At 35.3% G+C, this 13,684-nt stretch overlaps 1 protein-coding gene across 1 annotated transcript in view; it reads left to right on the top strand.

Moving 5' to 3' along the window:
• The first annotated feature begins 3,048 nt into the window (after window positions 1–3,048).
• The window catches only part of LOC133525167 (protein kinase C and casein kinase substrate in neurons protein 1), a 218,078-nt gene continuing 207,442 nt past the window's right edge, over window positions 3,049–13,684 (top strand). Inside the window, exon 1 of the mRNA XM_061861429.1 lies at window positions 3,049–3,328. The gene's annotated coding sequence lies outside the window, so the exon portion shown is untranslated. The remainder of the gene's footprint in view (window positions 3,329–13,684) is intronic.

Genomic DNA, 13,684 nt, shown 5'->3' with positions numbered 1-13,684 from the left:
AAAAATATATATATATTTTTTTGTTATTTTTTAATTATTTTTATTTTTATAGAAAGTAATTAAATGTTACATATAGCGTTGTTATAATACGGACATTACATTTAACTCAACTAAACAATTGAAAACTCTGACATATCAATGTCATTTCGAACATCGATCGTCCGAGATGGTACTTGCGTTTAGTAGCAAATGTATGAACTCGTACTAAACACTAATCAATATGTAAACAGGCCCTAAAGCAAGTGTACACGCTCGTAAGGGTCTTATAAGATAAAAAATAATTATTGATTATCTCCGAAATGGAGTTAATTAGAATACCGGTGTCTTTGAGGAAGTTACTTAATTTAAGCTCAGGGATGCACCCTTGAAATTAACGAAAATAAAAATAAAAACACGGTGTATAAGTTCTATAAATGTAGTATTTCTTTATTATGGACTGTACATATTCTCGGATTGAGACTATAGTTCGTTCGCGTTAAGAATGCAGTAAAATCATCATTGTCTGCCGGCCTAGCCAGGCCCGTCACCAATCAAATCGTTCCTAATTAGAAAATCAAATTGACAGTGACCAGTTGAAGACATACTTTCTAATTGAATACGATTTGATTAGTTACGAGCAAGGCTCAAAACCGGTTTATAAAATACCGGTAAATACCGATTAATTTCGGTTTTGCTCCGAACTTTTAGAAGAACTCAAACGTAATAAGAACTTTATTAACCTAAAAAACCGGTTTATTCGACGAGCGACGAAAGGGCCGGCCGGCCTGGTGGTGTGCCACGCTGCCACGTAAACATAGACAGCAACTTAAGAAGAAACCGGTTTTTATTGTTCTAAACTGATTAATTTGACGAGAACTGTTCTCATAAAAAACGGTTCAATAATAACGGTTTTTCGAGCGAAACCGAAATTAAAAGGTTTTGCGACTAGTACATGATAACGGTTTGGAAATTTAGCCGGTTTCCGAGATTTGGTTACAATGCAATGATGATTTTACTGCATTCTTAACGCGAACGAGCTATACTTAAAGTATTTCGTCTATGTCTCTCATGATGATAATTAATATCCAATTTTATGAAATAAATGAAGTATTCCGTATGTTTCATCAGGATTCAAAGTTTTCTTGGTATGAATAAAAGTGTACAGAAAATTTAAATATATCAATCAATATACAAAATAAAATATTTATAGCGTTAAATATTATAAATGCATGCGGTTAAATAAAATCATTTGTACCTATACCGAATATTCTTATTATGTTTAGTCATATGTATTTTTGTATATATTTTTGATGTGTTAGACTTAAAAATCTTGTGCCTGTATATGTAAAGTTACTTAGATATTTAATATTCGCTTCATACTTATTCTATGCTGCAACTGTATGTTATGTATGTAATCACTCGTATGTATATCGTATACAAAGCATCACATCTATGCAAAAACAATTCTTGTCCTAAACTGTTGTTTTACATTTTATTTCATTTTTATATTGAACTTGTTTTTACCTAATGCATAACATAAATTCCATTTTGAACCATTTTAATGTATAAAAGAAACTAAAACTGTTGTTGTGATTTATTTAGTTACAGAGGAATTGTTAAAATTAAATGGAATATCTATGTCACACTGTTTTTTGTTTACATCGCCCGTACAGTTTTATATAGGGATTATTATGATCTTGAAAAGGATGAACGACTTGAATTCTACGAAGGCTAGTTTCTGTGCGGAAAGAGAAGAGTCGTGGATTTTAAGGGAGTTATAACCAATACATTCTATGACTCCTCTTTCCGCACTGACCATATACCTATTCTTTTGGCATTGAAGATTAGGATAAACATTGAAATCTCCCAAGCTTTGTTGTTTTATGAGCCCTACTCAGACTTCAGACAAGGCATCTCAGCCCTGAGTATTGCCTGGGGAGTCCCAAAGTAATCTATACAAAAATTGGGTAGGTAGTTATTGGGTCCTTCAAGTTACATTTAAGTAGTTCATTTTGCTACTTAAACGCTTCACACGTTTTACTTAACTCACTCGTCCTAGCTTGAATCTGTAAAACACCTATTTAGTGCAGTCGGACACCTACTAAAAGCTGGTAAACCTTTACGATATAGGGTTCTGAATTAAGTAAGCCGCTACTTTTTGATATTTAATAAATTTAACAATATCAGTGAAAGAATAAGGATCAAAGTCAAATGGCGTTCTAAAAGTTTTAATCATGTGTCGAAAGATGGCAGTTACTGTGGCTACAAAATGTTCTTGACCATCTTTATTTCAAATTCTCTTTGATGAGATGGTACACGAGCGATGGTTTTTAAATAGGTTTTAACTCACTAGATGGCGCTGTTGTTGTTTTGTAAATGCACTCAGTATAATTTTGTAAGGGGATTTTTAATTTAGAGTTAAGTATTAAACAGAACGTCTGATAGAACATGTTTATTTTTTAACTACTATACCTAGCCGTTTTCATTTGGTGCTGATGAAATGAGGAATGTGTAAACTTAATAAATCTCATATTCTTACCAATGATACGCAAAACTTGATAAGTCCGTGAACTTGAGTAATAATATGAATATGGCAACTTTATCCATCTAACAGTGTTGCAGATACGACAGAAAACGATGTTAAAATTGTTATAAAGAATATTAATTCTGCTGCACTGTTTTACTCACATAATGTTGAACATACGTTAATATTTGTTTATACTGCTTAAAAGTAAACAAAAGAAATGAAAAAGTAACGAATATCACAACACGATAACTAGTTACCAGCTTTTATATAAGCTGCTGAAACGTACCTTCTAACAGCTAAATGTCAACTAGTGACAGCTAAGATATTGCCAGAAACAAAAAAACATGTAAACAGTTTGTTAGCTCCTCAGTTAATATTATCGTCAATCATCCATGAAATACTCTTTATTTTAAGAAATATGCATTAAAATATTATATTTTTTCACCTATATATGTTTGTAATAAAATAAGTATTTATAAATGACATATTACCTTGTGGCAACTGTACACGTGAGTCCGTAACGTGACTTTCGTATAGCAACATTTTTAGTGATGGCCGATGGTTCAGTTGGAAGGGATGCTAAAACGACCGTTGCCGAAATTTTGTGTTAATTTAATCACGTTTCCAATCCGTCGGTGTTTAAAAGTGAATGAAATTAATCAGGAAAAACGTTTCCCGTGCATTAGTGTTTTGCGTGTCAGTTAAATTGCTTGTGTGATACGGTGCTAGAATGTTTGTTGTGTCGTTATAATAATAGGATCAGTGGAAGATACGTTATATTGGATTACGGATCGGTGTTTATTTAATTTTCAAGAAATACAGGTGAGTTTTTTATTTGGATTGTGCTAGTACAGGTTTAGGTTGAGGGCAGGTTTGCCACGAAAGCTGACGCGTGATCGTTTAGTCTTGGCTCTCGGCCGGGTCTGAGATAACGGAAGATTAGAGATGGTGTGGAATTTGATAAGATTCTTTTATATCGTAAAAGTAATAGGTATTTGTTGAATTTGTAGTCAATTATATTAATTTATTTTAACGTCATATTCGTGCAAAGACACCAGCGCATTTTTTTTCTTTATTCTTTATTTTTTACAACAAACAATATATTAATATACGATGTGTTATGATTAAATAAATTGATAGTGGCACAAATATCTCCAATATTATAGAAATAACGCAACAGCTAAAGGATTGAAGTCATCAGCTGATTGTTCATTCATAAAAAAAAACATTCATTCATGAACCAATAGTCTTATTGAATTCCTGTAGTAGTATTTATCTAGGTGTGCATTCTAACATTTGTAACTAGAAAAGTAATAAATATGCTAAATATTGGGAAATAATATCGTATAAACAAAATATTTGAAACATTTGAAAAACATTACAAATTCATAACGCATCTATTCTTGATGGACTTAATATTAAAACGAGGCTCTCCACTGCTTGCACCCAACATGTACTTAGTTTCTTCGGCCATCTAAGCAGGACAGGTCCAGATAGTCTGGGAAAGCTCATAATCACTGGCCGCATGCCCAGGAAGCGTAGGGAGGGACATATGGCCATGTGTTGGGCGGACAGATTCAGATTCAGAACTTTATTCATAAAAATTAAGTATTTTACATGTCATTTTACAATATGTACAATAAACAACATAAATTATTCATTGTATACATTTTACAAATAGGTAGGTACTTGGTTGTTTTGTGTGGTTGGGTTAGCCACTCCTATTGACAAAGTTATCTATGTTATAACACGCCAGTTCGATCAAGAGTGATTTGAGTCTTTTATTGAATATTGTATATTCAATGACAGAATAACTTCAGAGACAAAAACCACATTTCAGGCTAGCATGCCACGGGGCCCTAGATAGAGCGTCTTGGAGAGCATTGGTGAAGAGTGTCCACAGTCGTCACGTCCCTCAGCCATGAGGATACGGCAAGGAAGAAGAATTTGGTCACATAATAGACATGTAAAGATAATGACATAATACATGGGCAACATTCATAACTTAAGCCCAAAATAAAGAGGTAGTTGTGACAAATACACAAATAAATTCCTTTGCCGGAATTAAAATCCAGCTAAATAGGTTCACAATAGCTAGTAAGGATTTATGTAAAAGAAAAAAAAAATGTAATTTAGTTTTCTTCTTCTTTAAGTGCCTTCTCCATTCCGGAGGTTGGCGACCTTATGTCTATATGCCATTCTATCTGAAGTCATGCGAATTAGTTTCTCTGTACTGCCCACGTCCAACCAGTCTCTTATGTTCCTTGTCCATGATATTCTCCTTCTCCCACGTCCTCGTTTCCCTTCAATCTTCCCTTCAATAATTAGTTTTAATAAGTCATATTTTGAGTTTCTATATATATGTCCGAAATATGTAGTAATAGTTGTTACGACTTCCACCTTTTTCTTCATTAATAACATGACTCTTTCGTTACTAATTTTGTCGGTCCATTTTATCTTAAGCATTCTACGATAGATCCACATTTCAAAAGTCTGTAATTTACAGATCAAATGTTTCCTTAGCATCCAGCTTTTGGAGCCATGCATGAGGATTGGAAGAATAAAAAGAATTTAGTTTTCCGATATAGTATAAACTAGTATCAAAAAGTGGAATCTTGAGCGTTGCAAGGGTTTCAAGTCATGAGTGTTAAAAAAACTTTGCTAATACAGAGTGAAACAAAATTATTCATACGATGCAAGGAAAATATTATTGTTAATAGATAGTTAACAATACCCAATTCTGCGTTCATTCATAGTTCCTGACCTGAATACAACTTATATAGTGTAATATTTGGCTATTTCGAGACCTTCATATTTGTGTTATATATGTGGAAGCTTGTCATTTGCATCTAGTAGATAAGTCTATTAACTATGTATTTTAGGCAGTAAGCATCCCAAATAAAATAAAATAAAGTAAAAATAAAATACCTACTGTAAAAATCACAAATCAAGTCTAAATGAATGCTATGCATCACTTAAAAGTCAATCCTACCAGACATGAGGAAACAACTCTAAATTTGCATCTAATCACTTTGTCACTTTTGTCTTGTGGATAAAATGCAACTTTCTCATCTGTTTGTGAAGAATAAAGAAAACCTTAAAGAGCTGGTGTGGTGAAAAATAATTCTGGTTCCTAACTGTTGTTTCAGCACAAGCAGTACCATTATCATACCTAGAGTCTAACCTCCTTATTCATAAACGTCTACTAAAGTTACGATGCCGCGAATAATCGTTTGTCCCTTTCCGACGTATTGGTATGATGGAAAGGGACAAACGATTATTAGCGGCATCGTAACTTTAGAAGACGTTTATGAATAAGGGGGGTTAGTACCTAAATGATACTTATCTAGGGGTGCGCCAAAGTTCATATAAAATTGCAAATTCGATTATTGAAACTCCGAAAATGTTTCTCATAAAATTTTACATTCTAATGATCATTACACATATTTATTTTAAACAATAATGATTGTAACTTCGAATTTATTATATTCATAATGTCATTCCTCATAAATATCTCTATTGCTAAAATTGATGCATATATTATTGTTCGAATATCGATTTAAAGTAATAAAATTGGGAATTCGATTATTGAATCTTCGAAAATGTTTTTCATAAAATTTTACATAGTAATGATCATTATTAATTTTAATTTTAAACAAAAATGATTGGAAAATCCTGTCACAAAGGTGGGTTAGGTTAGGTTAGAATTGCGACCCTCGCAGAACCGTAATCCTGCTAGAAAGGTGGGTTAGGTTAGAACTGCGACCCTCGCAGAACCGTAATCCTGCTAGAAAGGTGGGTTAGGTTAGGTTAGAACTGCGACCCTCGCAGAACCGAAATCCTGCCAGAAAGGTGGGCGATATTATGCTAGTCCTCGTTTTGACTACTATAACTTCTAAATAATATATATAATAATATATATATATATATATATATATTCTATTTTAATATAACTTCTGATCAAACAATTGTATGAAATAAGTTTATAAATAAAGAAATTGATACAAATAACATTATGAGCACCGATACATTCTCAGTAATAACATTATGGGCACCGATACATTCTCAGTAATAATATTATGAGTAAAAAAAAAACGGAATATGTATCGTTATGAATAATGTAGGTAGTAGTATAAAAAACCATTAAAAATATAAATGAGAAACAATTTTCGGAGAAACGATGATTATGACTACAAAGCGGTATCATTAAAAATATTCGAATAATAAATTCTGTGGCCCTAGTGAAAAAGGGTACAAGTCTCTGGCAGTTTAGGTGTATAAGGGCATAAGTGTTACGTGGAACTTACATCCCTTTACACCTGCGCTGCCAGAGACTTGTACCCTTTTTCACTAGGGCCACAGAATTGTATATGAGCCAATATGGACCCTTTATCTAGGCTAACTTGTAGACAAATACCTACATAGACTTGCATAGCTCAGGTATCTAGGCAGGTATTATTGGAATTTGGAAATTGGCAAGCACGACCAAGGTCGCCTGTCGCTTGTCGGTGCTACGTATAAGCTAACCTGGATATTGTCTAATAACAATACCTAGATCGGAACAGGCGACCTTAATACGTATTAGGTTGAACAGTTTCTAGCCAAGTAAATACAATACAAATACTCTTTATTGCTAGGGTTACCATAATTATTTGGTACTGATACGGGGCAATGGGATACGGGGGGTTTGGTGCAAATACGGGACCCGATCGTTCAATACGGTGACAGTCCCGTATATACGGGACGTATGGCAACCCTATTTATTGCACAACTTAATAAAAGAAAACTATAAAAAAAAAACAACAGAAACAAGGTAAACAGCAGGCGTTCTTTACCGCTAAAAAGCGATCTCTTCCAGACAACCTTTGGGTAGCGAAAATCAATAAATATACATATGTCAGTAGGTAAATACTTAGATGAAACAATTCTGGATCTGTGTCTTTCACCAATTTTTTTAAAGTCTTCCGTTTTAACATGTTTAGGTGCATTATGCGTGATATTTTTGAACCATGAAAAATAAAATGGTGGACGATGCATGGTTTTTGTTAAATTTAACCACATGCCGCAACGATAAGATAAGCACTATGGTATACACCAGGAAAAGTCTTATAATACCTACTTATTCTTCCTATAACATTTTTTTAATGCGTACATAGTTATTAGTATTACTTTACCACAACGCGGACCAACAGTCATAATCGTGTGGACACATGCAAGAGACTAAACTGATGTTCAATACAAATTGAAAATAATGTAAACAATTTTGACATTTGACATATAACCTTAAAGGTATACGACGGTTATTTTCATTGAAATATTAATAATTAACATATATATTTTAAGTATTTTAACAAGTTACACTGCTGATAAAATCATGGCCGATTGGCCGCCCACAAAAAGTGCGAGATTTCGAAGAAATGAAGGTAAATTGATTTACATTATTTGCTATTTCTATAGAACCTCACATAACGTTAATGCTATGTAGTTAGCTTCCCTAGAAAGCTTGAAGACATTTATCCCGAAATTATCAGTAAGGTTAAAACTTTAAAAGCGCAAAACTTGAAAAAACCCTTGTACTAATAACTTAAATTCAAGGTAATGGACGAGGCAATGTTATATAACTGATATGTTATACTCATACATAAGGAACGCAAAAAATACTTCCATATTTATTTCTATACCTACGAAATCTGTTATGTTTGATTAATGTTCGCATTCCATTCATCTTTGTCATTCTCGTTGTTGAACATGAGCTTGTCTCTTTCTCTTTCGGTGAGTGGGAATTTGTCACAATGTAAGTGCTTCAATTTCGGAAGTTCGGAACGCCTTAAACCTATCTTGAGTTATTAATCATTGCGACGAGGGCGATCATCTGGTTCCGTCACTATTTTAGTATTTTACATTACACGCGTAGCAAAATTAGCAAATACTTGATCAGCTATGCGAATAATGCCACAAACCGGTTCCCTAGACAGTACACGTAGAAATCAAAAATATGAACATATTAGTCAATAGTCAACCTTATGTTATTGTAATAAGACGGAAATTGCATCGTTTATTTGGAGAGTCGATTGTAATTTGCATGTTATCGAAGATATCAGCGACACTGAGGGATTGAAGGACAACGGAAAACGCGAATGACGTAGATTACGTAGGATTTATTGCTTGTAGCATAAGCTAACCTAAATACCTTAAACCGTGGCCAGGGCGACAGCGGGTTGCGGGGCGACGAGCGGTTCATAGATTTAGCTCTGTTGTAAGAATGCCCGCTTGCGTCCAGAAGGCAGCCTTACTCATACATCCAGCTGTTCATTGAGTTAGGTACCTACTGTTTTTCTTTTATTGATATAGTTCGTGTCATCCACGGTGACGCGCAGATTTATCAAATATAACCTTTAATAACATGGCAATCAAGTCAAGCAACGCGTCTTCGTGAATGACACGATGTATATGGAGCAAAATAACTTGGAGAATTCCATGGACTTGATCCATATTTATTTATTAACTAACTTACATTACGTTATAGGTTACAAACATACTTTAAACTAGAGTATGGGTATCAATAAATTTAATTAATATTAACAGTGGTGGGCGTGGATCAGTGTTGTCACATCTACCAACTTTTTGGTAGATCTACCTTTTTTGCCTGCGTTCTACCTATCTACCTCCCTCGGCCTGAAATCTACCTATTTTTCAAAATGGTACAATTGTAAGCAATTCTCAATACATGTGACGGAATATTACTTAATTTCTACCGAATTTAGATTCGATTTAATGAAAACTTGCCAAAGAAACAGATTATACAAACATCCAATGGAAATGGAAATCCTAACTTTTGTTTCAATTTCTTTAACAAACACGTGTACTAACATCACAATATTAAAAACTAACAAATAATTTGAAACATTTTATACACATTTTTAATCATAAAAATGTTCTTGCTATTGAGTGGTAGATCTACCTATTTTTCATTTTAAACTCCACCAATTTCTACCTATTTTTGCACCCTGTTCTACCACTTCACCAAAATTGTATGTGACAACACTGGCGTGGATATTGACTCTAAGTAGCGGGCTGCTGTGGCCAGAAATTTCGGTCCTGTTTGTGAAAATCATCATCATCATCATTCGCTTGCCCTTATCCCATTCATTTGGGGTCGGCGCAGCATGTCTTTTTCTTCCATATCTTTCTGAAAATACAAAATCAATTAACGCATTTTTTTCGTCTATAACAAAATCGTGCAAAAACTTAATGGAGAATACCTACACACCAGATATGTGTTTAACATGGTCCCGGCACCCTACTTACATAGATTTCTAGTCCGTTCCGTACATCCTTAGTGCAGCCACTTCATCTGCGACCTGCGACATTAAGTCGCACTCGTTCGAACGGCCCTCGCAGTACTCAAGGTAGAGTCGGTTTGTGTACACCACCCTTTACATACACAAATCTTTTGCGACTGCCATGTAAATTAAGTTCTGCGCGTAATTATAAAATCTAGAACATTAACTTTTGTTACCTTTTTTGTGTTAAATACACAGGCTACCCATCTGGTATCCTGAGAAATATGCAATCTTAAATGGCACGTGCAGTACCAATTGTATAAGGTAGTCAACACTATAATTACGTTCAATATTGATTTAATACCAACGCAAATATTGCGGATCTCATTACATTCTCGTTGCATGAATCACGACACACTGTCATGTAAGCCATAATAACGCTGTCATCGCATGCCAGTATTGCAATCATTGCCTTCATTAATACATTATTTTAAAAAACTTGCCGCTTACGCAGCAGTAAAGTGCAGCAGTTTATTATCATTGGTCCATCACTTATCCGCCTATATACATTATCAAGTGTTTTAATATGTTGAGAACGAATATTTAGTGATTAGAACGGGGCTACCCATCTGGTATCCTGAGAAATATGCAATCTTAAATGGCACGTGCAGTACCAATTGTATAAGGTAGTCAACACTATAATTACGTTCAATATTGATTTAATACCAACGCAAATATTGCGGATCTCATTACATTCTCGTTGCATGAATCACGACACACTGTCATGTAAGCCATAATAACGCTGTCATCGCATGCCAGTATTGCAATCATTGCCTTCATTAATACATTATTTTAAAAAACTTGCCGCTTACGCAGCAGTAAAGTGCAGCAGTTTATTATCATTGGTCCATCACTTATCCGCCTATATACATTATCAAGTGTTTTAATATGTTGAGAACGAATATTTAGTGATTAGAACGGGTCTAAGGGGGTTCACTAATGGTACGATTAATCGCTTCGATCAATCTGACGAAAATCGTGAAGATCGTTTCGAAAATGCCAGTCAACACACGGAGCGATTGGACGTTACGATCGATGCACGACCGAGGGATGCAGCGCCCATATACGGAGAAATTGGTCGTTACCATCGATGCGCGATTGAGGGATGAAGCGCGTGCGGCGCCTGCGTCAAGAATGAGACAAAAAGCAAATCGTTGGGCGCAAATTTGAAAATGTTGTTGTATTAGGGTCGGCAATGCGCATGTAACATCTCTGAAGTTGCAGGCGTCCATAGGCTGCGGAGACTGCTTACCATTAGGCGGGCCGTATGCTTGTTTGCCACCGATGAAGTATAAAATAATTGACAAATATGGGTACTTGTCAATTTCAAGTAAACAACCACTTTTAATTGTACCATGGTTGTTTCAAAATATTTTCAACTGACTGCCCTAAGGAGCTTACACACACATTGATGCGTAATACAGACAGACATGACGTGAGCAAAAAGATACTCAAACAATTTCCGTAGTATGGCGTGTCTGTCCTGTGCCTTTACGGTTATCAAACATGTAAAATACTATCCAGCAAGCTGAGTTACGTGATCATTTATTATACTCAGTTATATTATATTCATACCAAAAAGAAAATTCATTTTCAGTTAATAAAAAGCTTGTTATTATACTCTTTTTCAGCACTTACATCCAAAAAACAATTTCTCTTAAGAATGTTTTTTTTTTTATGGAGGATAGGCAGGCGTTTGACCACGATCACACCTGATGATAAGTGATGATGCGGTCTACGGTGGAGCACGCTTACCTATGAGGGCTATGAGATACCTATTTACTCTAGCCTTGAAGAGATTCAGATTGTACTCATACGGAAACACAGACTCGGGCAGGGCATTCCACTCCTTGGCAGTTCGCATAAGGAATGTTGAAGCGAAACGCTTCGTGCGTATTTGTGGAATACCTACCATGAAGCGGTGCCGAAGTGCCGATTGTCTGGTAGTCCGAGGGTGAAATGGGGACGGAGGAATAAGGTTGTGCAATTCCACAGCACACTCTCCGAAATGTATCCTATTAAAGAGCCTCAAGCAATAAAAAAATATGTATTTTACATTGTATGCCTGTGCATTGCTTAAATTACTTTATATTCAATACAATGTTAATTTAATTACTATTAACCATCGTGGGCAGTCGACTCTTTTTCTCAGCTCGGACTAATTAAATATTTTCTAGGTACTTAGTTTTTGTCCCACTGATTTATGTGTTTATTTTCAACTCCTGTTATCTCGATACGCCTGTTTTTGCGAGTTTAACAACTAACAGGCCTCATCAATCAAAAAAATCTTGTCGTAAAAACGTGACAAAAAGCGGCCAAGTGCGAGTCGGACTCGCCCATGTAGGGTTCCGTACCATTTATGACGTATTAAAAAAACTACTTACTAGATCTCGTTCAAACCAATTTTCGGTGGAAGTTTGCATGGTAATGTATATCATATATTTTTTTTAGATTTTTCATTCTGTTATTTTAGAAGTTACAGGGGGGGGGGGGACACATTTTTTCACTTTGGAAGTGTCTCTCGCGCAAACTATTCTGTTTAGAAAAAAATGATATTAGGAACCTAAATATCATTTTTGAAGACCTATCCATAGATACCCCACACGTATGGGTTTGATGAAAAAAGTTTTTTTGAGTTTCAGTTCTAAGTATGGGGAACCCCCAAAATTTATCGTTTTTTTCTATTTTTGTGTAAACATCTTAATGCGGTTCATAGAATACATCTACTTACCAAGTTTGAACAGTATAGCTCTTATAGTTTCGGAAAAAAGTGGCTGTGACATAATCGGACAGACAGACGGACATGACGAATCTATAAGGGTTCCGTTTTTTGCCATTTGGCTACGGAACCCTAAAAAGTATTTAAAATTAAAGGTGTCAAATCTAGCTTCTAATTTGACACCTTTTAACTATCAACTATCTTTTTTTACATAAACTATAAAGTTCTGTCATTGAGAAAAAAATCAAACAATTGGAACCAAATAATTTGATGCCACGGATTGCCTTTGTAAGATAAGTTAGATAAGTGACATTCTAGAATATGTTTGCTTCTAGTGCAGTTTAGGATAAGGAACCTCTTACAAATATTGTGGTTTTTTTTTCGAAGCCTATACACTGAAATGTACGTCTTATGTGTTTTTTTTATACTACGTCGGTGGTAAACAAGCATACGGCCCGCCTGATGGTAAGCAGTCTCCGTAGCCTATGTACGCCTGCAACTCCAGAGGAGTTACATGCGCTTGTCGACCCTAAACCCCCCCTCGTTGAGCTCTGGTGGTTACTCACCGGCAGGAACACAACACAAGAAATGTAAGTGTATGTGTGAAGGTTGTCTGGAAGAGATCGCTGTTTAGCGATAAGTCCGCCTGTTGTTACCTACATATTTATACCTTTACATACTTTGTACCATTTTTTTTTTGTAGTGTGCAATAAAGCATTTTATTATTATTATACCTAAAAAAGAAAAAAAGTTTTCAAGGCCTCCAGTGCCAATACATTTTATTTATTGGTTTATCATTTCCATATCTATGTTTCGCCTACACGTCGCACCTCTAATGTCACAGCTATCTGGTCACTTTATATCACCGCAATTTCTCATGTTTTGGCTAGTTGGCCACATTGATAGCGCCGGCCAAACGCTAAATATAAGTGATAACCTCGCCTCATTTCGCAATCCGTACTTTCCAACGCCAGTTCCGAACACGTTGAACAAACCTAATGATCGTGGAAGCACGCTCCAGTGCCCCATTGCAACACTCTTTCCGGAAACTGGAAAACGCACCCATCCGACGTTGCAATAAACCTTGCTACGTTTTCGGCAACGATTAGAAACTCT

This window comes from Cydia pomonella, chromosome 14 (assembly GCF_033807575.1).
Source record: "Cydia pomonella isolate Wapato2018A chromosome 14, ilCydPomo1, whole genome shotgun sequence".
In the NCBI taxonomy this organism is placed as follows: domain Eukaryota; kingdom Metazoa; phylum Arthropoda; class Insecta; order Lepidoptera; family Tortricidae; genus Cydia; species Cydia pomonella.
Note: the sequence above shows the minus strand (reverse complement) of the source record. Positions and strands in the feature narration are given on the sequence as shown.